Here is a 22537-nt window from a genome sequence, read left to right on the forward strand (position 1 = left end):
AGTTTGTATATTGGCTAGTTCATTCATTAAAAAGTTTTCCCCTCGAATCTCCAGAGCCTAATTATAATTGCTAATTTTTTCCTACTTTACTAGAGATTAAATGAAAAACCTGGCTATTAACAGCAGAGTCGTCCTTAAACTGCAACAAATTGGGCCATTTACCCTGGCCCCAAAATGGGGAAGCCCCTTGCAGCTTTTCAGGAACCAGAAACGTAGCCTCACAAAGAATCAGCACCAGGGCGAAAAATTTAACTGGCAAATACAATCAGTATCAGCACAAGAATTTTCTTCCCTTTTCATTATGACTAAAACAGTGTAGCATCTGTCTTCCAACTTCCAATGTCTTTTCTACCAACCATTGAATTTGAAAGCTATTTTAACCACTTTAGCAGCATAAAATATAAAGGGAGAGAGAAAAACACTAAGGAGTAGAGATGCAATTTAGGAATGGGCTTAACATACCGTTTAATAAAAGATGATTCATTCTTTCAATAACTATTTATTCAGCACCCCTGAGGCTGGAGGGACAATGGTTAGTGTTCTTCTACATCCCAATATATCCCAGCCAGAAGGTGGCAGATCACCCTTCAGGGTCCCCATTTATAAAGTGGAATAGCTATTCTTATAGAAATGCAATGGATAAAATGTGGGAACACTTAAAGTGTTCTGTGCTCAAATAAAATAACACAGTTTAAAGACTGAAAGGTTTCCAGGACAGGATGTTAAAAAAAAAAATAGCCTAGAAAGGAAAAAATACATACAGTAAGCTAATGTTTATCCCTGGACAGGAAGCGGCCTTAAACATCTCTGTATCCCTCAGGGTTTTTGGCATACTGCCCTTCATTTAACAAGGTTTCGGTAAATACATGTGATAGAGTATGGAGTACTATAGTTATTTTAATACTCTGGCAAAGGAGAAAGAATCTACAAAAGGAACTAATATTTACTGCTGCCTATTATGTACCAAGTGCCGTGTGGGACTCTTCATCTATGTTATTTCATTTCATTTTCACAGCCACCGTGTGAGGTATGTATCAATTATCACAAAATCATGAGTGGATTTTCATTTTCCAAGAATCATAATAAAAAACCAAACTTAAAAAATAGGCAGTGGATGTTATATTTGGTAGCATTTGTTTATTTCATGTTAAAAAGGCACAAGTGAACCCTACACAATCGTTTTAAAAAAATTTTATTGACATGAAAAGAAAATGTACAAAGGAAAATACAAACGGCCAATAAATAAATGTTGTAAATGTTCAAATCTTACAATTACTTTAAACCCAACAAAAGAAAAACAATAATGCTGACCAGATTGGCCAAAATAATAAACACTTTTAACTGGTAACCTTTCCTGTAGGTAGATCAGTGTGTTGCCTCTATACCTTCCACAGGTGTGGCATTCTCCCTCTCGGAATTATGTATCATCACCCCCAGTGATTCCCAAGGGAGATACAAGACTATTTCCGAAGAAAATGATCAAAAATGTACACAAGGATTCACGTTAAAAGACATTATTTGCCATGATAGCTACAATAAAGAAAAAAGAGAAACCACATGAGGTACAGGGCACTGAAGTTCTGCTTTAAAATGGCTGACCAAACACATGTGTTTACCTTTCCTCCCACATTAAAAACCACCAAAATAAGCAAAAGAAATAAAAAGTCCAGAGCAGCCACGGAAATGCAGGAGATGCTCCAGCAGATTAAGACTGAATGGATGGTAAAACCCAATAAAGTCGAAGAACCCACAACTTCATGTAGGCAAAAAAGCTGTATTTTTCCAGAAGAATTCTTGAAAGATAATAAAACTACAGGTAGTGAGAACTAAGAAATGGCTAATAATAAACCACATAACTGAAGAGCTGTAAAACACCCTCTTTTCAGCAGGTCTAATGCCAGCATTTACCCAGTCCCAGGTCTCTGAAATGACAGTTCAGCCAAGGAATACTACTCAATAACACTGAGGCCAGAAGTGGAGAAAGGTACCAATTAACTGTAGCTTCCATGAGAAAGAGGGAGTCCCACTACCCAGAGAACTAGTGCCTCACAAACTGCAGAAAAAGACTGCATTCCAGACCAAGGGGATAACATAAGCAAAGACATCAAATATACAACAGAATTTTAAGGGGGACACTACAGGCAGGAGCACAGTGTTCGAGGCAGACAGGGAAACGAGGTGAGGCTGGAGGGGTTAGGTAAGCAGAGAACATCCCAGAGAGCCTGATGGGCCATATAAGGGAATTCAGACTTTCACCTACCATTTTCCTCCTTCTGTCAGCTTGAGAACACCAGTGTAGGCTTTCAAGCAGATCAGTGATAACATCAAAATCAGATTTTATATCATACCAGCAATTGTACATAATACAGGGGGGGGGGTGGCAAAAAAATGTACACAAGTGGACACTTTGGTCAACGTTGCTCAAGCAATAGTTTGCCATCATCAGAAGTATCTGGACGCTGATGCCGTGTTTCCCCGAAAATAAGACCTTGCCGGACCATCAGCTCTAATGCGTCTTTTGGAGCAAAAATTAATATAAGATAATTATCTTATATTAATTAATTATCTTAACTTATATTAGATAAGACCCGGTATTATATTATGTCATATATTATACTATATTATATAACACCCAGTATTATATTATATATTATATAATACCTAGTATTACATTATATTAGACCCGGTCTTATATTAATTTTTGCTCCAAAAGACGCATTAGAGCTGATGGTCCGGCTAGGTCTTATTTTCAGGGAAACATGGTGGTAACCACTTTGAGCACCTCTTGTAACTGCAGAAGTCAAACGTGACTTGTATTCATCGCTTGTTATCGATATATTAGTATTTTCCTTTCTTAAAATGTGTATACATTTTTTTGGCACCCTCTGTATTGGATCTGAGCTGGACACGACCCAACTATTTACCTTAGGAGCCCGGGTGGTTGGTCAAAACATTAACAGAGACTTTTTTTTTTAATTGAAGAGGAGAGGAGGACCAAGTTTGAGGAAAGGGTGCTGTCCTGCATATTAGACATGCTGAGTGTAAGGCACCTGTAAAACATTCAAGTGTAGCTTTCCAGCAGGTGTTATGAAAAATGAGTCTGAAACTTGTAGGGAAAAGGTGGGGAAGAATTTAGAAATTTAGAAAAACATCTGCATATAAACAAAACTGAAACTGGGCGTAACTGAGACAATGACCGATAGTAATAACACTTGGCCAAGAAGTCAAACCCAGGTTAACAGCCGTGTGTAAGGAGTAAGCGGATAGATAAGAGCCGTAGAAGATGCAGAAAAAGAAATAATAGGAGGACATAGACAACCAGGACGTCAAGGGAACGTACTGCTTCGAGGAGACAGTGATTAACTGTGTCAGATGCAATGGAAAAGTAAAATTAGGAGCGACTGGATCCACCGGATGCAGCACACAGGCGGTCATAGGCAGTCTCAGCAACAACAGTTTAAGGAGTGACGGTGGGGAGCCAGAGAGCAAGAGCTGAAGCTTGAGGAAAAATGGAGCGACTATGCATACACCACTCTCACAGAAGGTTAGATGAGAAGGGGAGGAGAAGGTTGGGTAGCTAGAAGAGGAGTGGACAGTGGTTCAGGGAAGGTTTTCTAGGCTGAGAACCTTAGGAATAAGATAATGGGCAGAGAAAACCAAAGGAGTCACAAGCAAGACTAAGCATGCACCAAGGTTACTGAACCTCGGCCCTACCCACGTTTGGGGCCAGTAATGCTTTGCTGTGGGGGCTATGCCGGGCATTGTAAGGTGATCAGCAGCACCCTGACCTCTACCTACCAGATGCCAGGAGCATGCACACACACCCCACCCCACGCCCCACAACTGTGAGCACCAAATATGTCTGCAGACATTGCCAAATGTCCTCTTGGGAGCTAAATCACCCCCGGTTGAGAAACAGTGGGCTACACGATGGGGAACCAGAGGAGGAATAACTAATGGAAAAAGACTGCCAAAGCAGAGGGCACTGGGTAAAGGACTGGCCTCAAACAGCAGCAGAAGCACCTCGTCCTCTGAGCCAGGAGGAAAGGACAGCTCTGGGGATGGAAGAACTGATAAATTTGTACATGGAGCCAGCCAGCTCAGCCAGAAGGCCCTCAATGTTCTCAGTGGAGTGGAGGCAAGGTTGTGTGCTAAGGGATGAGCAGTGGAGGTTCAGAGGCAGGTTTGTGAACAGTGGCGAGGGTTTGTAACAATAAGAGGGCCTGATAGCAGGCAGGTGACACCACAGAAGAACTGAGATTGGAAACCACCAGACCCTCCTCTCACTGAGAATGTTAAAATGCACCTCCCCAAAGAAATCACCTTCCTCATACTGATTATAGTCCCAAAGAGTCTATACCGATTTCAACTGCATAATGGAAAGAACAGACCCCTGAGGAAAAGAACCTATTTGTTCAATAACATCATTCCTATCAGATAATATGAACTGCATCCTACACTATTAACATCTAAATGAACTTTTAGTAAGTAATCTGTTCAAGTTAGAAGATGCCTGTGGTTGCAACTACTTCCTGACCAACAGTCAGGAAAACCAGAATAGAAAGGAGTAGCTACAAAGACAAGAAGCTTATTAAATGATATTCTCCACAGGACAAAGACTTGCTCACTCCTGCCCTCGAAACCAAGGGCTACAAATTCAAATGATTATGGGGCCAGGAAACCAAAGACATTGTCTCAAGTCTGTGCATTGGAAAGAAGCTGGAAGTGAACCACCAGCATGAAGCCAAGGGATACAAAGGGCTGCCCTTGGGTACGTAAGAAAAAAGAAAAGCTACACACAGCAGCCCAGGGCTGTGCATAGGAGTGACCAAGGCAAAAGGGAAAATCCAAGTCTTTGCTCTACTACAGATATGGAGCACAAGTTCATACCACCCTCCAGAAGTCGGAAATCCATCTGAGAATAGATCAAAAATTCTCCAGAAGAAGTGAACGCAAGGCGTCCCATCAGAGGCAAATGCAAAGCCATCCAAAGGAGCATCCCACAAGCCAGGCACAGGCAAACAATTCCCAAATTGTCAAATGTTGCAAACCACACAAAGATATAAGTGAACGCTGGAGGGAGGGCAGGAGGGGAAGACAAATGGGAGATTTCATTCCTCAAGAACTACAGCTAAGAAAACAATTGAAATAAGACAAACATAACTAAACTTTAAAGTGTTCACCGAAAATGCTCTTATGAAAATTAAAAAGCAATTTTTTTTTAAAAAAAAAGTAAAACTATAGCCAAATCTTTTTAGTAAGAATTCTCAATAAATGGATTAGACAATAATAGACTAGACACAGCTAAAGAGAAATTAATTAATCGTAAGATGGGTATCAGGAAATCACCCAGAAGTAAAAATGGAAAATACTGAAGAAAATTTAAGCAATATTGAGAATACAGTGAAAAACTCCAGCACACTTCTAAATAATAGTTCCAGAAATGGAAAACGGAGGAGAAGCAATATTTCAAAAGATAATGACTAAGATATGTTTCCACAACTGAAGGTATCATGAGTCTTCAGACTGATGGGAGTAAACCAAATAAAACAAATCCCACCCAAAAGATATCACAAAGAAACTAGGAAAAACAAAAAACAAACAAAAAACAAACAAAAAAAACACCAAGGGAAAAAATCTTAAAGGTAGCCAAAGAGAAAAGATAATTACCTACATATAAAGAAATTACACCTGAACTGACTAAAGACTTCTCATTAACAAAACTTGTCAAAACACAATAGCGAAAATAATTGTCACTGTAAAATTCTGTACCCAGCTCAACAATCATTCAAAAGTGAAGTAAAGACACTTTCAGAAACGCCCACATCAAGTTTACTACTAACAGGCCTTTAGTAAAAGAACTACTTAAGAACATTCCTTATAAAGAAAGAAACTGAACCCAAAAGGAAGAAATGGGGTAAATGAAGAACGGTGAGCAAAGAAATTTGAAAAACATGTTACAGAATTGTACACCTGAAATCTATGTAATTTCACTAACAATTGTCACCCCAATAAATTTAAAAAAAAAAAAGAAAAACATGTTGATGAGTAAATAGTCACTATTTCTTTTTTCTTTTTTTTTAAATTTATTGGGGTGACAATTGTTAGTGAAATTACATAGATTTCAGGTGTACAATTCTGTATTACATCATCTATAAATCCCATTGTGTGTTCACCACCCAGAGTCAGTTCTCCTTCCATCACCATGTATTTGATAGTCACTAATTTTACAGGCTTAAGGTGGCTTAAACGAGGGAAATCTAAAGCATAAATAACTAACATGGACAGGGAATGAAGGTTAAAAGATAAACCATTCTAAAATCTGTCTTATTCAGGAGGATAGGAATAATAATTAAGTTTAGACTAAGTTAAATGCGCATGTTAAAATTTCAAGAGTAACCAAATTTCTGTCTTTCACCCTGTAATAAGAAGGCTAGAAGGAACATAGCTGTCCTCTTCCAATGAAAAGGAGCTGATTAATTTCAAATTCACAGAACAACCAATTGGCTCAAAATCTTAGGAGAGACAGTGCTTCTAAGGAGAGAGGATACAACCCTGTGCTCACCTGGAATAGACAGCAACTGGACACTGATAAAGGAGTTCAGCTAGAAAAACTGGCAAGCAGATAAAAAGCCCCCTGTGGCTTGCTGGACGGTGTGAAACCACTGGCAGGGTCATAACTGGGGAGACACCAACCTTCTGCAGAATCTTCCTCCATCAATCCCACCAGGCACTCAGAGAGGAAAGAAATGCCCATTGTGATGCAAAGCTGAGGGAAGGGAACTGCAGCTGGGCCTCAGGAGGGAGGAATCCAGCCGGATCCTACTCTTCCCCTATCTCCACTAGAGAAGAAAAGCCTTCATCTGGGAAAGGCCAATAAACGCTTGTTTTGAGCAGGAAAACAATGGTGAACACTCATTGCAGCTGGGGAAAGAGGTGGGTGCCCTCCTCCTCGGAAAGGGACAAATTCTGCAGAGGCATAGCCAGGGGAGGGGCAAGACCTTGGTATACTGATACAGGCCTAAAGCTGAGGTTTAATCAGAACAAAAGACCACACCACACCATTACTCCCCACCTCCACGCTAACCAACTTCCAGCAACAAGTCAACATTAGAATACTACCAGAAGAGGGTCAGAAGAACAAGAGCATGTAAGAAGACGCTCTCTAAGGCACATTTCAAAAGGAAGACTTGAAACTCAGAATAAAATAAATCAACTCCCACCGTGATCACAAAGTATCTCCATGAGAATTTGAAGCCTGAGATACACTGAGGGTAACCACAGCAACAACCAAACTCAAACCCAGCCCAACTCTTAACTAGATTAATTCAAATCCCTGCACTAAAGGCCTAATAGAAGGAAAGATAGGCCCATTTACAGAAATAAAAATTATGTACATTAGTCTCTACTATTCTGCAAAATAGGTCAGGCTAGGAACAAAAATTATCACAAGGTATAAGACAAAAAAACAACACTCAAAAGATAAAGACCATATCAGAACCAGACACAGAATCAGATGTTGGAAATTTCTAGAATGAAATTTTAAATACTTGTACTACGAGTAACATGTTTAGGGCTATAACCCAAAAGGAGAACAACATGCAAAATCAGATGGGTAATTCAGTAGAAACTACAAGAAAAAATAAAATGAAAGTACTGAAAATAAAAAGTTAAGAGAAATGAGAGTGCCTTCAATGAATGGGCTCTTCACTAGACCCAACTCAGCCAAGGCAAGAATCAGTGAACTTGAATATAGGTCAATAGAAATTACCCCAACAAAAACACCGAGAGAAGCAAGAAAACAAAATAGAACATTGAAGAGCTGTGGAACAAGATCAAAGGTTCTAATCTACTGGTAATTGGAAATCACAGAAACAGGAAAGAGAAGGGGACAAAAATATTTGAAGATATAATGGCTGAAAATAGTCCAAAAATAAGACATCTAACCACAAATCACATGATCAAAGAATAGAAAGGAAAATAAACACTATTGTGTGTGTGTACATACGTATGTACATACGTGTGTGTACACCCTGTATACCTACATCTAGCCACCCCTCAGCACCAATGCTACTCGAGGCTGAATTCCATAAGCTCTGCCATTGCCGCTCCTTAAAAAGCAAACACCTCTGTCAACATGATCATCAGACCATCAATTCAACTACACATGATGGCCACCTCACAACGCTCACAAGTCTTACTCTGCATAAATAACTGGTCAAAGCTAAGTCACAAGCCTGTGATCCTAGCTGTAAAAGAGACTGAGGATGGTGAGTTTTCTGGGCAAGTTTTCTGGGAAACCAAAAATGTAGAGAGGGTATTTAAAAGTCTACTTACTACACGTGCTTAAAAAACAAAAAACCCTCCATCTAACCAACCAGCTATTATTGTACAGTGGATTCTTTGATGAAGACATTGCATTCTCAGAGGACCTTTTATTTTACCTCAATGTGGTAACACACTTAAAAGCAACTTCCCAATCTGAGGGATGGGGGGTGGGGGGGTTGAAGTTACATGATAAATAAGCAAACATCTTCACAGAATGTCTGTTTGGCTTAATGGCAAGTAACGTACAATGCAAATATATACAAACGCACATATGCACACACATGAGTTTATTATGGAATAGAGCTCAGCACGTCAATGAATTCATGCAATGAACTATGAAAAAACTGAAAGAAATGTCACTCTCATAGGTGTTCATTTTGGCCTCTCCCTCATCTGCCATACTGTAAACATTGGTAGAAAAGTTTCAGGAGCCTCACAGGGCGCCAAAATTTTATCACATGAGCACACTTGTACACTAATGTGAATCCAATTGTAACACAGTTATGCCTGGTGACCAGATATGGGACAAGCATGTCTATAGGGCGAGCAGAGAGGAAGATGCACTGGATAGGTACCTGACAGAAAAGAGAAGCCACTGAACAAGGAAGAAGGCATTGACATGAGGAGATGGGGAGGGGGCAGAAAAAGGGGGCCTTTCATAAGAAAAACATTACGCATGTCCTAGGTGCCAGGCAATGCACGAGGCGCTGAGGCAACAACAGTGAACACTCCATGCCTCCACGGAACTTGCAGTAGAAAACCGATACTATCTGCTCAGCCATACTTCCAAAGGTCCACCCTTAAACTCCTGGTCTTAGTATTTCCTTCCTACCCTCTTAGGGAAAAGTAAACACGGACAGAAAAAAGGCCAAAGGTGGCCATAAAGAAAGAAAATCAAGATCCTGAGATGTACTAGCTGGGGTACAAGCATCAAAGCAAGGCATGCAATACATAAATCCATGTTATTTCTTACTATTTTTCTAGCTTTATACGTTCATTCTTAGATCTGTGTCTTTGAATACACCATCTGCCAGAAAACGCCGTCCCTCCGCCTGACATTCTGGGCCTCCTTTAAGACTCGTCACAAACACTCAGGAATCATTGCCTTTCCCAGTCCCCTTAAGCCTGCATTAAGCGCACCTGTTCTGGGCTAGAGACCCAACACCCTGGAGTTCCATCGAAATGTGCATATCACGCTGTACTTGAGTCACCGCTTTCCGCCGCTTCTGCTGGATTACAAACTCCACAACGGCACACTGCAGCTTGACTTTGGATCTCCATCACTTACCACGATGCTGACACCCTTTCAGTTGCCTAAAGAACACGTGACACCAAGACACCCAAACCATTAGCCGATCATAAAGTCAGCCAAAGAAAGACAAGTACGGCGTTCCTTTACCAATCCTGCACAGCGGGACAGACTTAAAACTCTAAATCAAGGGTTAGTCGCTCTGGATGCTCGAGAAACCTCTAGCACAAAAACATCAATTCATCAGTTTCAAATTCTAAAATCTGAAATGAGGCAACTCTTTTAAAACAAATGTCCTGGAATGGATAGCATGCGAAAAATCAATGACGCAAACCGCTGCAAACTCTTCAAGTTACCAGCACCAGAAGAAGAAGAAGGAAAAGAAAAAAGATTAAAGCAACAAGAATACAGAGCAGGTATAGAATGGTTCAGAAAGGCCTCAGAAGTCAAGGCCAAAGTGAGCTAAGTTAGAGGCTGCAACAAAATGGAGATTTCAAAGGAAATATTTGAAGGGAATGCTGTGGATATTCTTTGTATTAATAAATGTGGAGTGGAAAAGTGAGCAACAGCATGCCATACAGGCACAAACTAACAACTTTACACCAAGGAAGACCTGAATGACTGTTGGTTCAATCATCAAGGCCAGCAAAAATTCAGCATGGCGAACGATTTCCAAAATAGAATTGAGTATGTAGAGACATTTACTGTAAAAGCAGAAAAAAGCAAATTAGGATAGATAAAATAACACCTTTACAGTAGTTTTATATACATAAGCTCACTTGAACATAAGCAGCTCGACAGAGACCGGTTTAACATAGATGAGAAGTCCAAGAACGTGAACCAGATTTGAAAAGGGTACTCTAGCTAGAGATCAGTAATCCTAAACAATATCAATAAAATTCTCTAAAAACATTGTAGTACTCAAATGAGATTTCGTAAACTAGAAAACAGCACAAATGCTGAAAAAATATTAAACTAGACCTAAGACATTGTATTTGAGGGGGAGAAAAAAGCAAATTTAATGTTGACATAATAAAACATTTTGTTAAAACATTAAATACCTTGAGGGGATTAAAGGTGTCCAGGGGACAAAACCCAGCAGTTCTAAGTTTAAATATGGAAGAGAGCTAAACCTGTTAGAAAAAAAATTTAACTCAGTTATAAATAGAAATGACATTCCTATATAAGGTTAACAAAATGGTGAAGGATAAAAGGAAAGGAGGAGACTTAGAAAAGGTAATTTCTATAAAAACAATGAAAAGAGTACCACAGATCACAATCAATCAAGGAAGCAGTTACAAAAACTTTAATGAGATTAGAGAAGAATATTTTACCTTGCAGAGATTTGACCGTTTTGGTAAATTATCAAGGTTCCATTGAGCTAAAACTCTTGTTTTTTTGTGGCATTTCGTTTCATGTGACGTCCCTGCTTAGAACCTTCCATAGCTTCCCAGGAGACTTAGGACAGTTCAAAAAGCCAGCAGTTGGCCTTTATTCCGCCTTTCAAGACCTGGCCCCTGCCTACTTCCCCTTCATCACCTGCTTCTCCACTTTCCAGCCATTTGGATTTCTTTCAGTTTTTAAAAGGTTGTTTTTCAAAAGCCTCTACCTCTCCCCTTGCCTGAGGCATTTGCACCTTCAGTCAGGAAAACGTATTTCCCTAACTAGACCCCATCCTTCTCATCCTATAGGTCTCACTTAAATGTCACCTCCTCAGTGTGGCCTTCTTACCTGCGCCCCCAGGACAGATACACCATCCCCACCGGGTTATGTACTCCCGGAGCGCCCTGCATTTTCCCTCTGCCTCCATCTCAAGACTATAAATGATGTGAGGGCAGGGCCTACTTCTCTTTTATGTATCACTCTATCCAGCCTGGGTCACAGTCTGGTACATAGTAGACAACTAGTATTTGCTAGACGAAGGACAGATCCTCAGAAGGCAGGGCAGGTTATTTGAGCAAGAAATAACTGATCAAGTATGAAACACCGATTTGCACAAAATTACCTTTTGTCTCCCTCAATTATTTTCAATTATTAGCAATTAAAATAAAACTTTTCCTTTGCAAAGCTAAATTTTAGTGGTAATGTTACTAATTACTAGCAATTAAGGTTAATACGTCCCACAAGAGGCTGACAAACCAGAGTGGGTGGAGTGTATGGTTAAACTCTAGGATGGTCACACTGGAACCAGTTTTTGTAGTCTCTGAAGGATTCTATTCATCAGGAAGCTAGTTTCTACTCTTGGCAATATCGGGGTAACTGGGCAAATCCATGTCAGCCAGTCGTTCTTCAACTATTATCACCATTTTTTATCTGCCATCTCTTCCTCACATGAGTGTGTGCGTGCTTAATCTGATTATTACGATACAATGTTCCACTGGCAAGAACCTAATCTTTAAGGGTAATACAAACTGAGATCTGAAATTGCAACTTATCTAAAATAATTTAAGGCAGTCTTTAAAAAAAAATCATAATGTACTTATCCATGTTTTGTTAACTTCCAGAAACCAAGTTGTTACTTTCAAATTCACTATTTCCCTTTAAGTCAAAAAAGGTACACTGGCAGAAAAAAAGCAGTACATGTCTTACTATTTGATAGCTGTTAAACATATTTTTTAAAAAAAGATTAACCTTTTTCAGACCAGTTATGATGAATTTACAGTAAACTCTTAGCAGTGCTGTGTCTAATCTGTTTGTCATTAAAAATCTAGACAAAAACTACCACACGGGGAGTTACTGATTTACGTGCTTGGCACTTGTAAGGATCACTTTCCATCCAGAAATGTTCATCTCAAAGCAATGAAAGGTTAGACAGTTTCCAAAACATGTTACTTCCAACCAAACCACTGCATTCCTGTATTATGCACACCCCCAAATTAACAGCTCTAAACTATCTTATCAGCAGTGTCCATCTACACACAGAGTACACTAGGCAAAGGAGAGCACCTGCGAAGGGACAAGCATCAGCCTATCCTGTACAATTTGTTCCCAAGTTAGCTTTACTCCCCCCACTCCCCCTGAGGGTAACTAGAAAGAAAATGATGCAGGCAGGAAAAAGCCACCATACCTTGCAGGTTCAGCTGTGTCTAAAGCCCACCAACAATCCAGTCTGAAGCAATGAAGAAAGTAGACAATGTGTATGAATACCTGAATTTAATGAAGCCCCCTCTGTGGCATGCACAGTAGGCATGAATGTCTCAAGGGGATTAGAGCTCAAACAATAAAATGCACAATGTTATTGGCATAAAAATCAAGAAAATCAATTACTTTGCCCATGGTCTTAAATCTGAAAGGAATTTTTTCTTGCCCAGTAATTACTTTTAGCTTGATTTCTTTTTTCCTGCATTTCCAACACATCATTAAGAACATTGTATTTTATTTGCTGGTTTAAAAAATACCACAACAAAATCAAATCAAAACCACAAAGAGAAGGTAATTTATGTCATTTGCAGTACTGTCCTTTATATTCTGCTATGTATTATGTTTAGGCAAAAGCTTTTGAAAATACAAAAAGTACTAAGAAATTGTAACATGTGTAAGAGGATATTTTTAAGAGGTATCTTTTAAGATCAACATGATTTCATTTATCAGTGTCTGACGTTAAAGGGATCTAGGTGGAAGCAAGTAAATAAGGAAAAAAGATGCATGTTGGCAGGAAGGATCTTTTTGGGGTAATGGAAATATTCTAAAACTGCATTGTAGTGGTGATTATACAATGCACACATTTACCCCCAAAAATCATTGAATGGCACACTTAAAACAGGTGAGTTTTATGTATGTAAAGTACACCTCAATAAAGCTGTTAAAAATGCATACCGTGTTTCCCCGAAAATAAGACCTAGCCGGACAATCAGCTCTAATGCATCTTTTGGAGCAAAAATGCAAAAATTAATGTTAAGACCCGGTCTTATTTTACTACAATATAAGACCGCGTCATATATGAGACCCGGTCTTATATTAATTTTTGCTCCCAAAGACACATTACAGCTGATGTCCGGCTAGGTCTTATTTTCGGGGAAACAGGGTATTTAAAACCTGTACTTGGCAAAGAAATCCACAAGAACTATGTATAGGCCCTGTCTTTGTAGAATAACTGTTCTGCTTTGGCCAAGATGATTTCTGGCCCAGCCCTTAGGTCCTTCGATATTCATCAAGCCTTTCTAACTCTAATAACTAGTGACAAAAGTGATTCTCATCAATTACAGTATAAGGTATTAAGTCCTTTTCCTCCCTAGCATGGACCTCTGAGTATTCCTTTGGTCTAAGCAACTGTTTAGCTCTTAGTGATGGATCTTGTTTAAATACAAATACATACACATACACACAATCGAGAGGCTTTAAGTAGCAGAAAATTCTACTTTCAAGTAGAAGAATTTTTGTCAGAGTCCAACTTCTATGTATTAAGAAGAAACTAACATATCTCTGGAGACTTTACCTCCAGATTTTATTTCACTTAGGTCATTACATTGACGGAAGAGATACCATCTGCAAGTTGTGATGGCTGCCATTTTACTTCAAGAGTACATCAAACCACAAAATTGAATTCAAGGAATATCTTCATAGCCTTTATTAGTGTAGCAAATTTAATCAAAGTCAGTAAAAAGTATAATGGAACATGCTGAAACATGAAATACCAAATGGTTAATTAGAAACAGCTACTCATTTGGGGTGTAAATAATTAGGTACAACCTGCAGTTATGAAGAAACAGAACTAATGACCCTATTAGAAAATTCTGTACTTCCAGTTGTCCTATCCAGCAGTGCCGATGGTTCTGAGTCCAGCTTCCCATGTGACTAAAGGTTAGGTGGCCTTGCCAAAGTAGCCCGGGAACTCCAGGAGACATATGTTTATCTCTAGTACCACCCTAAGAGTGGAATCAGATTCCTAAAGAGAAGCAGAAAGCATGGTTTTGAAGAGTACAGGTTCAAGTCAGACCGGTTTGGATAGAAGTTTTGCCGCTTCTGATTAGTGAGTAATCTGGGCAAATTATTTTCTTTTTCTGAACCCATTTGGTCAAGTGTATACAGGAAATAAGAAAAACACCTACCTCATAGAGTTGTTGTGAGAACACACTTACACATCTCTATTCATGCAAATAAATTATTTACCACAGTATCTGGTGTTCAGTAAGGCTCAATAAACAGATTACAATTATTATAGAGAAGACTGCTCAAAAGAGAAACCAGACCCAAAACTTGACGTAAAGAGCATAATTCAGTACTGACAATCAATTTCAAAGACCTGAATGGGCTAGGTCCTTTTAATGTAATAATTTTCCGTTAATTCCCAGATTTGAATTGTCTAAATGTTGTAAGACTCTTCGGGTAAAAGGTCCTCACTCTTGGCTTTCATACCACCCGACATAATTGCACCCAAGTTCTTACCTCAGTATTAAAAAGTGTACAAACTTGAATGAGAAATGAGGCGAGACCTTTGTGTAATCCAGTCATCCAGGCACTGCTCTACATAAAGGAAATATTCTAGAAACTCAAGAATTTGAATCCAAACACTAAAGTGACGCATCACCAAGATTTCTAATGTTGAGTTTAAGATTGAAAGTAAATTGGGAAAGCCACCCAAACAGAAAGTTTAAATGTCGTCTTTTAATTGCATTATTTTTGTAAGTTGAAATATGTGATCCAACTGACACCATCATCCGATGATAAAGAACCTTGAGATTTTTTGAGATTCTTTCTCCTCTTCCAGCAAGAAATTAGATATTGCCAAAAAATAAAACTTTAGAATTTAAAATTATCAAATCCTGAGTAAACAGCCTTTTCTACTTAGAAAACAATACTTCAAATGTTGCTGTTCTTGTACCAAAGTTAAGGGTTATCTAAAGGATTTCCCTCACATTATGGATCTACGCATGTGAATTCATTTGTTCTTAAATGCCTTATTATTTGACATCAATTTATTGTATGAAAAAGTCATATCCCCACACTAATTGCCAAAAATGAAGTACCATATTAGCATACCTTCTAATATCTAGAAGAAATAAAGGGGATAACCACCAAAGTTATCAAAATGGAAGGGGAAAAAAGGTAAACGTTTAACAGACACACTAAAAAAGGCTTATTTTCTTTTCTCTGCTTACTTCCTTAAAATTTCCTACAGCCATATTCTCAGATATAGCTGAATTTTCTATCACAAAGTAAGTTGAAACATAAATCATAATGAAAGGTTAAATTCCTGCAACAGAAGCCACTGTCATTTCCAACAATGCAACTATTGTTGTCTCTCATAGATTCTTGGACAGTGGTGAAGCAAAGCTGGGGGTGGGGGGGGGGGGAAGCATAGTTGAAGTACTTTCTCCACTTCTGTATTTCAGTTTGTAATGGAACAATACTGTACCTTCAAAGTAGAAATACCATCTAAAATCTGGTTCTCATTAAATGAGACTGCCTTAACCCCATACAGCATATTGGGAACAGAATACATCTGATTCCCAAGCAGTCAACCTTCTATTACTCATCTATGCGAGATGGCCCTGCAATTTCCCTCAATGGGAGCCTTTTCTTTTAAAACCACACTCTAGTTTAAATAACTCCAAGAAAATTACAATGAAAATAATGGCAGATTTAGTCCAGGAAACTAGCATAGAAATAAAAAACCTGAGATAAAGGCGTAAAAAGTCCCTACCACAAGCCCCCAGGTCATGAATAAATTATAAATCTGAGAAGGAAAAAACAGGAATCCTCTCTGGGGAAAAAATGCTTATTTCTAATTATTTTTAAGAATATATTAAGTTTTGTGTTTAAAATAAGGCTTAGGAAACATATTAAATAAGCAAAATTAGAAGACTAAACTGGTATATATACATATATATCAAATTAATCGTTGCATTGTTATAAAGGCAAGACAATTCAAAGTAATTTGACACACTCTCCATTTGAAGACCCTTCAACTCCTCTAAAATGGTAGATTATTTAACACTCTTGAAACGATTAACTTTATTTAGCATGCCTCTTTTGGAGTTCTATTATTTAGTACAACGAAACTGAATTTTTTAACCTAATTAGGTTTTGGTGTACTTGTGAAATGCTCAGCATACACGGTGCTGGCAGCTTCAGTTCTACAGCTTTTCTCTTCTGGATCCTTTCCCCTTTACCCCCCCAACCCCAGAAAAAAAGATTTCCTTCCCAAATGTTCTCTTCTCTGCATTTGTCAACAGAAACACCCACTGGTGGTGTCAAACTGGTAATACTGCTGCAGGCTTCCTTACTCCCGTTCCACTGTCAACGCCAAAAATGCTCAAACCTAAAATAGTCCTTGTAATAAAGAAATCAAAAGAATTGCTAAGGTACTCAACCATCATGTTCTCAAGTAGACGTACACCTTTTAGAAATTTTATTATTAGCAAACCCTATTTAACAACCTATGCTTAGGTTGTTAAATGTAAGATTATACTACCCCCTTCAACACTTAACAGACAACATAGCTTCTTCGCATTCATGAATATTTAAAAACCCTTAAAGGAATTAAAAACAAATTTACATGTAAATGTCATTCACATATAATTCCGAATAGCCTCAGTAAAGATGTCTTTTTTGTAACCCCACAGCAAAAAAGCTGGAAATGTTCCAGCAGATGGTACCTAAAACGGTAATCCTATTCTATACATATTTATGTCTCCTGTTTCAGTCAAATGCTCTCAAATTAATTTGTGTAATCTTTCACATTAACTACATAACAGTTACGTCCAAACAAACCTAATTCAGATGCACGGAAAGAAATTATTCTGTGTCTGTGATACTTTCTAAAATCAGCTTAAATTTCAGCCAATTAAAATAGATTGTGTTAAACGGAACACGATCTGCAACTATTTAAATATCACAGCATCCCTCTCATCTAAGAAACTAAGGTCAGGTTTTTCTTACTCAGGCATCTGTGCTTTAACACTCAAGTGAAGCGAAAAAACAAAACCCTCAAGGAAGCTCTGCCTTTACATTGAAATATGTTCGGGTTATTTTTTCCCCCAACGTGGGCACAAAACGAGTCAATGTGAGCAGAACCTGTTCGTTCTGGGAGATTCCAAACCCTATGATTTAATTTCTATGAGGGTGCAAAGGGTACGAAGGTCTGGGAAAAGGCCAGTTTTGCTTCTCCCCACTATGCCGGTCGTGAACTTCATAGCAACGCCTGAAACTTGTTCGGGGGAGGCTGGAGGAGCTGCGGAGCAGGCAGTGGGTCTCTCGCCCACCCTCGCACGCAGTCAAGGTCAGCAGGGCCGGGGCCGCGGCTCGCAGCCCCCGACAGGTCCCCAGCTTGCTCGGAACTCGGGCAGAGGGCTCCGGTGCGCAGGCTCATCAGCGCCAGCAAGAAGGGGCTTCCCTCGCCGCAAGCCCCAGGGAGCTAGCTCCGCGGGGGCGGCGGGGACGCTGCAGACCCGCCGCTAAGCAGAGCCCCGCGGGACGGCCTCGACCCGCCGCCCCTCCGTACCCTCTCGTTCCCCCACCCCCCAAAACACAGCCCCAGTCCCTCGGCAGGGAAGCCCTTTCAGCGGCTCAATGGGACGCTGAGAAGGGGCCACTCCAAGCTGGGGTGCCCTCGTCGCGTCGCCCCGTTCTGGGGGTACCCGCGCCGCCGCCGCCCCTTCTCAAGTCTGCCCGGGGGACGGGGTGGGTCCCCTATCTAGGGAGAAGCTGGGTGGGCGCCGAGCCGATGTGAGGGTAAGAAGGCCTGGCGGGCGGGTGGCGGCGCGACTACTCACCCCACGAGTCCCCCACCTCCAGCCGGGGACCCCACAGCTCCAGAGCCCGCCGTCGCCGCTTTACCTTCCCCAGCGGCAGCAACAACTAATCGAAACCTCCGGGCCCGCCCTCTCGCATCAGCGAACGCGCAGCCTAATTTGCTAACTGCCCCGCCCCGGCCGTCCCGTTCAGGCCAATGGGGAAGCTCTCCCGACCCCGCCAGGTCCCGCCTCAGCCCCGCCCACTTCTGGTAGGAGCCAATGCGGAGAGAACGCTCGTGCTCGGGCTCGGGCTCGCGCTCCCCGTCCTCACCGCTCGTGCTCGGGTCCCCGAAGCCAAAGACGGCTAGTCCCTTGTATAAGCTCGCCTGCGCGCGCACGCGCGCGTCGCGCCTCCTCGCGCGCCAGGTTTGGTTGCCCTGCCAGGCCCTAGCAACCTGGGCTGGGTTGCTGCGAGGGGCGGAGCCCGAGCCGCGAGCTGTCGGAGGGGAGAGGGCCGCAGTGGGGGGAAGATCGTGACTGAAAAAGGGGCGGCTGAGGGGATGGGGGGCCGTGGAGGCCCGGGAATCCGCCTGTCACTGCGGAAAAGAGGGGGAATCCTGCCTGCTGCGCAGATATCCTGGCCTCTCTCCGGAGGGACACGTGCGGGGGTGGGGGTGGGGGTCCGGGAAGAGCGGGAAGAGCACATTTGGAGAGGGAACCGAGGCACTGCTTGGAAATAAAGGATGAAAAAAGGTTTATGCCTGTCGGTAAAAATAATATTGAAGTCCATTGCTGCTGCTGTCCAACTGTTGCAGCTACGTGTGCACACACACACGCACATATACACACATACACATACATTCACACGTACACTCATCCATCAGCCTCCGATCCCTTGTGTGAATTAGGCGCAAAGAACGAGAAGCCTGAGGATTCTTGACACAGCAGAAGGATGTATGCAAACGGCTGTTGCAGTAGCGGCAGCAGCAGCAACCCATAGCTCCGCTTCGGTCCAACACTCCGCCACACAAGATTCCCCAGCTGGCATGAAAGCAATGAAGTCATCGCCCAACCAGTAGAAATGTAAAGATCTTAATACCCACCATGGATCAGGTTTCCAATGAGCATAAAGAGGTGATGAAATGGAAGGAGATACATTTCCAATGCCACTTTTGAAAATTACGAATAATAATTTTGTAAACGACATTGTGGACAAATCTATGTAAAGCTGCATAATAATTTCTACTTAAAGAAGAGAAAAAATAGGTTTTTTTCCTGGTTTTTTAGAAAAGCACGGGAGGGGGGGTGTAAGCACAGAAAATAAGGAGTGTATGAGGTCATAGCAACCACCAAATTAGAAATATGCAGTACTGTACTGCAATAGGAAATAGATATCTTGGATAAAATTAACTTAATCTATTCCTGTTGTGAATCTGGTAACAATATGTAACGATATGCTGGGTTTGGCCACTCTAAGCCAAGCCAATAGGGTTTTCTTTTTCATAACGTGGCGAATATTTGATGAGGAAATGAAGGTGCTTGCTTTCTCTTCAGCGTTTCAGTAAGCATATTAGAAATATTTACAGGTAAGAACAGTGAATTAGCAGTCAGAGAAAATGGAGTCAGAGGCAACAGCAGAGCTTTGCAAAGTCTCCTGCCTCCTCCAGATGCACAGTAACAGTGCTGTGGCCTTAAGCTTCACCCACATGGAGCCAGAATTCCTGGGGGAATCACTCCATTTTCGTCCCTGTATGTTAAATGAAGAATGGTTTATCAGTATAGAATCAGAACAAGATAAGGAAAATCCGATAACTGAATAACGGTTGATATAGGTCCAATTTAGTTTTAAGTGGTAATATTGGATGCTTTATAATGTGCCATCCCAGATACACCAATATGACCTTCCACTTAGGGACACTTGCTTTGATTTGGTTTTGAGTACTGGTAAAAGTTTTCTTGGAGTCACGTCCAGGTCAGTTGATTGCAATTTTGATCAGAAGTATATCTTTCCTAGACGGTTAGTAAGAGTTAAGAAGTACTATGCTACCATTTAACTGAGCTCCTTTCTTATGTAGAAGAAACACTAATACTTAACACTGAATGAATGAATGAATGCTTCTTATGTGCCAAGAACGTTAAATACATTTAGAGCTACCAGATAAAATACAGGAGGCCCATTAAATTTGAAATTCAGATAAACAACGAATCACTTTTTTAGTATGTTTGTATTTTTATCCTGGATACATGTAGAAGGAGGGTAGAAGACTAAATAAGCTTTGTAATTATTGTAAAAAAAAAATAAAATAAAAAAAAAAAACATTTCCGAAATGCCCCTCTTTGTCCAGACCTCATAATGCAATCAGGATCCTGGAGAAAAGCTTAAGAATCAAATCAACGTGTAAATTTCTAGTGTTTGTAGAAAGAGGTGCACATACTTATACTAAAAAATTGTTCGCGGTTTATCTGAAATTCAGATTTCACTGGGCATCCTCTTTTTTTATATGCTCAATCTGTCAACCCTACCTACATTGTCACTGAGCCTCAAGGTTTTCTGCAAGATTCTCTGTTAGGTCACCATTTTCCAGATGAAGAAACAGCTTCAGAGCCTCCCTGGCATGTATTTGCTCCTTCCTACTTCTAATAGAATCCTAACTGTATTCAGCTATCCATACTTCCAGGGTGGTGGGTGCTGATTAGTCTTACTTAATCAATGTGTGGTCCAATTAGACTAAAGAAAAGGACTTAACATCTGATGGTTTGAGGGAGACGTTTTCCCTGTCTGTCCTGTTAGATGAACAAGGAAGCAAGTACCCCACTTGCCACTGGCAGCCATTTTGTGACTAGGAGGAAAACTAGTCTTATGTCAAAGCCTATACAATAAGTAAGGCAGAGTTGAAAAATAGAAAGAAAGAAAAAAAACAACGTGGGTTCTTGATGATACCACTGAGTTGTTTAAACAAATTCTGACCTTTCCTTGCATTTAAAACAGTTTGAGTCACAGTTTCTATTAGATGCCTCAGAAGCACCTGTTACAGATGTCAGAGCCCATGTTTGCTACTCATTATGGTCTCAATAATAAACAAACAAGTGGTCATCAAGAGGTAAGACATTTTTATCCTGGATATATGTGAGACAAGTCTAGAGGACTACATAAGCCTTTTAATCATTGTCAAAAAGCATTTGTGAAATGCCCATCTGGGCCTAGACCTCAAAATGCAATCAAGATCTAGGAGAAAAGCTTAAGAGGCAAATTGTTGTGTAAATCTGTAGGGTTTGTAGGAAGAGGTGAACCTTAGTTATTCCTTGGCTCTGCTCAGAGCTTAAATCAGACTGTCAGATCTTACATGTTTTCATTTAAAGTTCACATCATTTGAGAAAATGTCATTTGAGAAATGTGAGTCCAGTACCTCACTTTATACTATTAAAACCTCTATCCCTGTCCTCTGGGCACTAACTTTAACCACAAACCACGTAGAAAGAACAGAAATGTCAGCCTCAAAAGATCCAAAAGGGAAAAACACACCAGAATAGAATGCCATATGAAAGTGGCTGGCTGGCAAGGCAACGTAGCTTCGTGGCTAAAACCATAAACTTAGGAGCTAGATCACCTGCATTCAAATGCCAGCTCTAGTTAGGTCCTTGGGGAAATTGCTCAAATTCTCCTCTATAAAAATGGGGGTGATGATAATAGCCACGCTTACCTCATAGGTCTAGACAACTATTTGTGAAATGCTTAGCAGAGTACCTGGCCCATGGTGAGGACTTTATAAGGGTCAGCTGTGATTGAGCAGGCTCAATTCCGTGGGCTATAAACTTGAAGCAGTTTAGTTTTCTTCAATCACTACTTTGAACCATGAATTTGTCTTTCATGTCCCTTTACATCTTGGACAGTTTTAGGTCTTTTTCAACTATTAAAAATCCATCCAGTTTAAAACTCGAATGTTGTGTTTGATTTAAATCCTGTTCCCTCCCACCACCACCCTTCCCACCATCATCACCTGCCAAGCTTGTGACTCAAGGTACCTGAAGTGACCAAGGAGTGTGGCTGGCCCTTTCATTTCCACTTCAGTTCCTCGGAGGCAGTGGTCAGTTGCCTCACCAAACCTAATTCCCCTTGCCACAGGGTTTCATGGGAGGTAGAGAAGGAACCACCAGCTCTTCTCTTAACGACTCATGAACCTTGTCCCCCGACTCCCACCCACTTCTCCTTACCCCTCTTGCTGGCTGTAGTTGACTTCTGTGTAGAGGGCATGAGAATGACAGTTCCCTTCCCCAGAGTCACCAC

The 22537-nt window shown here is 40.7% G+C and overlaps 1 protein-coding gene across 2 annotated transcripts in view; it reads right to left on the bottom strand.

The window, feature by feature from the left end:
* The window catches only part of CDKL5 (cyclin dependent kinase like 5), a 159963-nt gene extending 141553 nt beyond the window's left edge, over positions 1–18410 (bottom strand). For both annotated transcript variants that reach the window (XM_081041887.1, XM_081041886.1), the window contains exon 1: positions 18292–18410. The gene's annotated coding sequence lies outside the window, so the exon portion shown is untranslated. The remainder of the gene's footprint in view (positions 1–18291) is intronic.
* Positions 18411–22537: the final 4127 nt, after the last annotated feature.

This window comes from Rhinolophus hipposideros, assembly GCF_964194185.1.
Source record: "Rhinolophus hipposideros genome assembly, chromosome: X".
NCBI classification, from domain to species: domain Eukaryota; kingdom Metazoa; phylum Chordata; class Mammalia; order Chiroptera; family Rhinolophidae; genus Rhinolophus; species Rhinolophus hipposideros.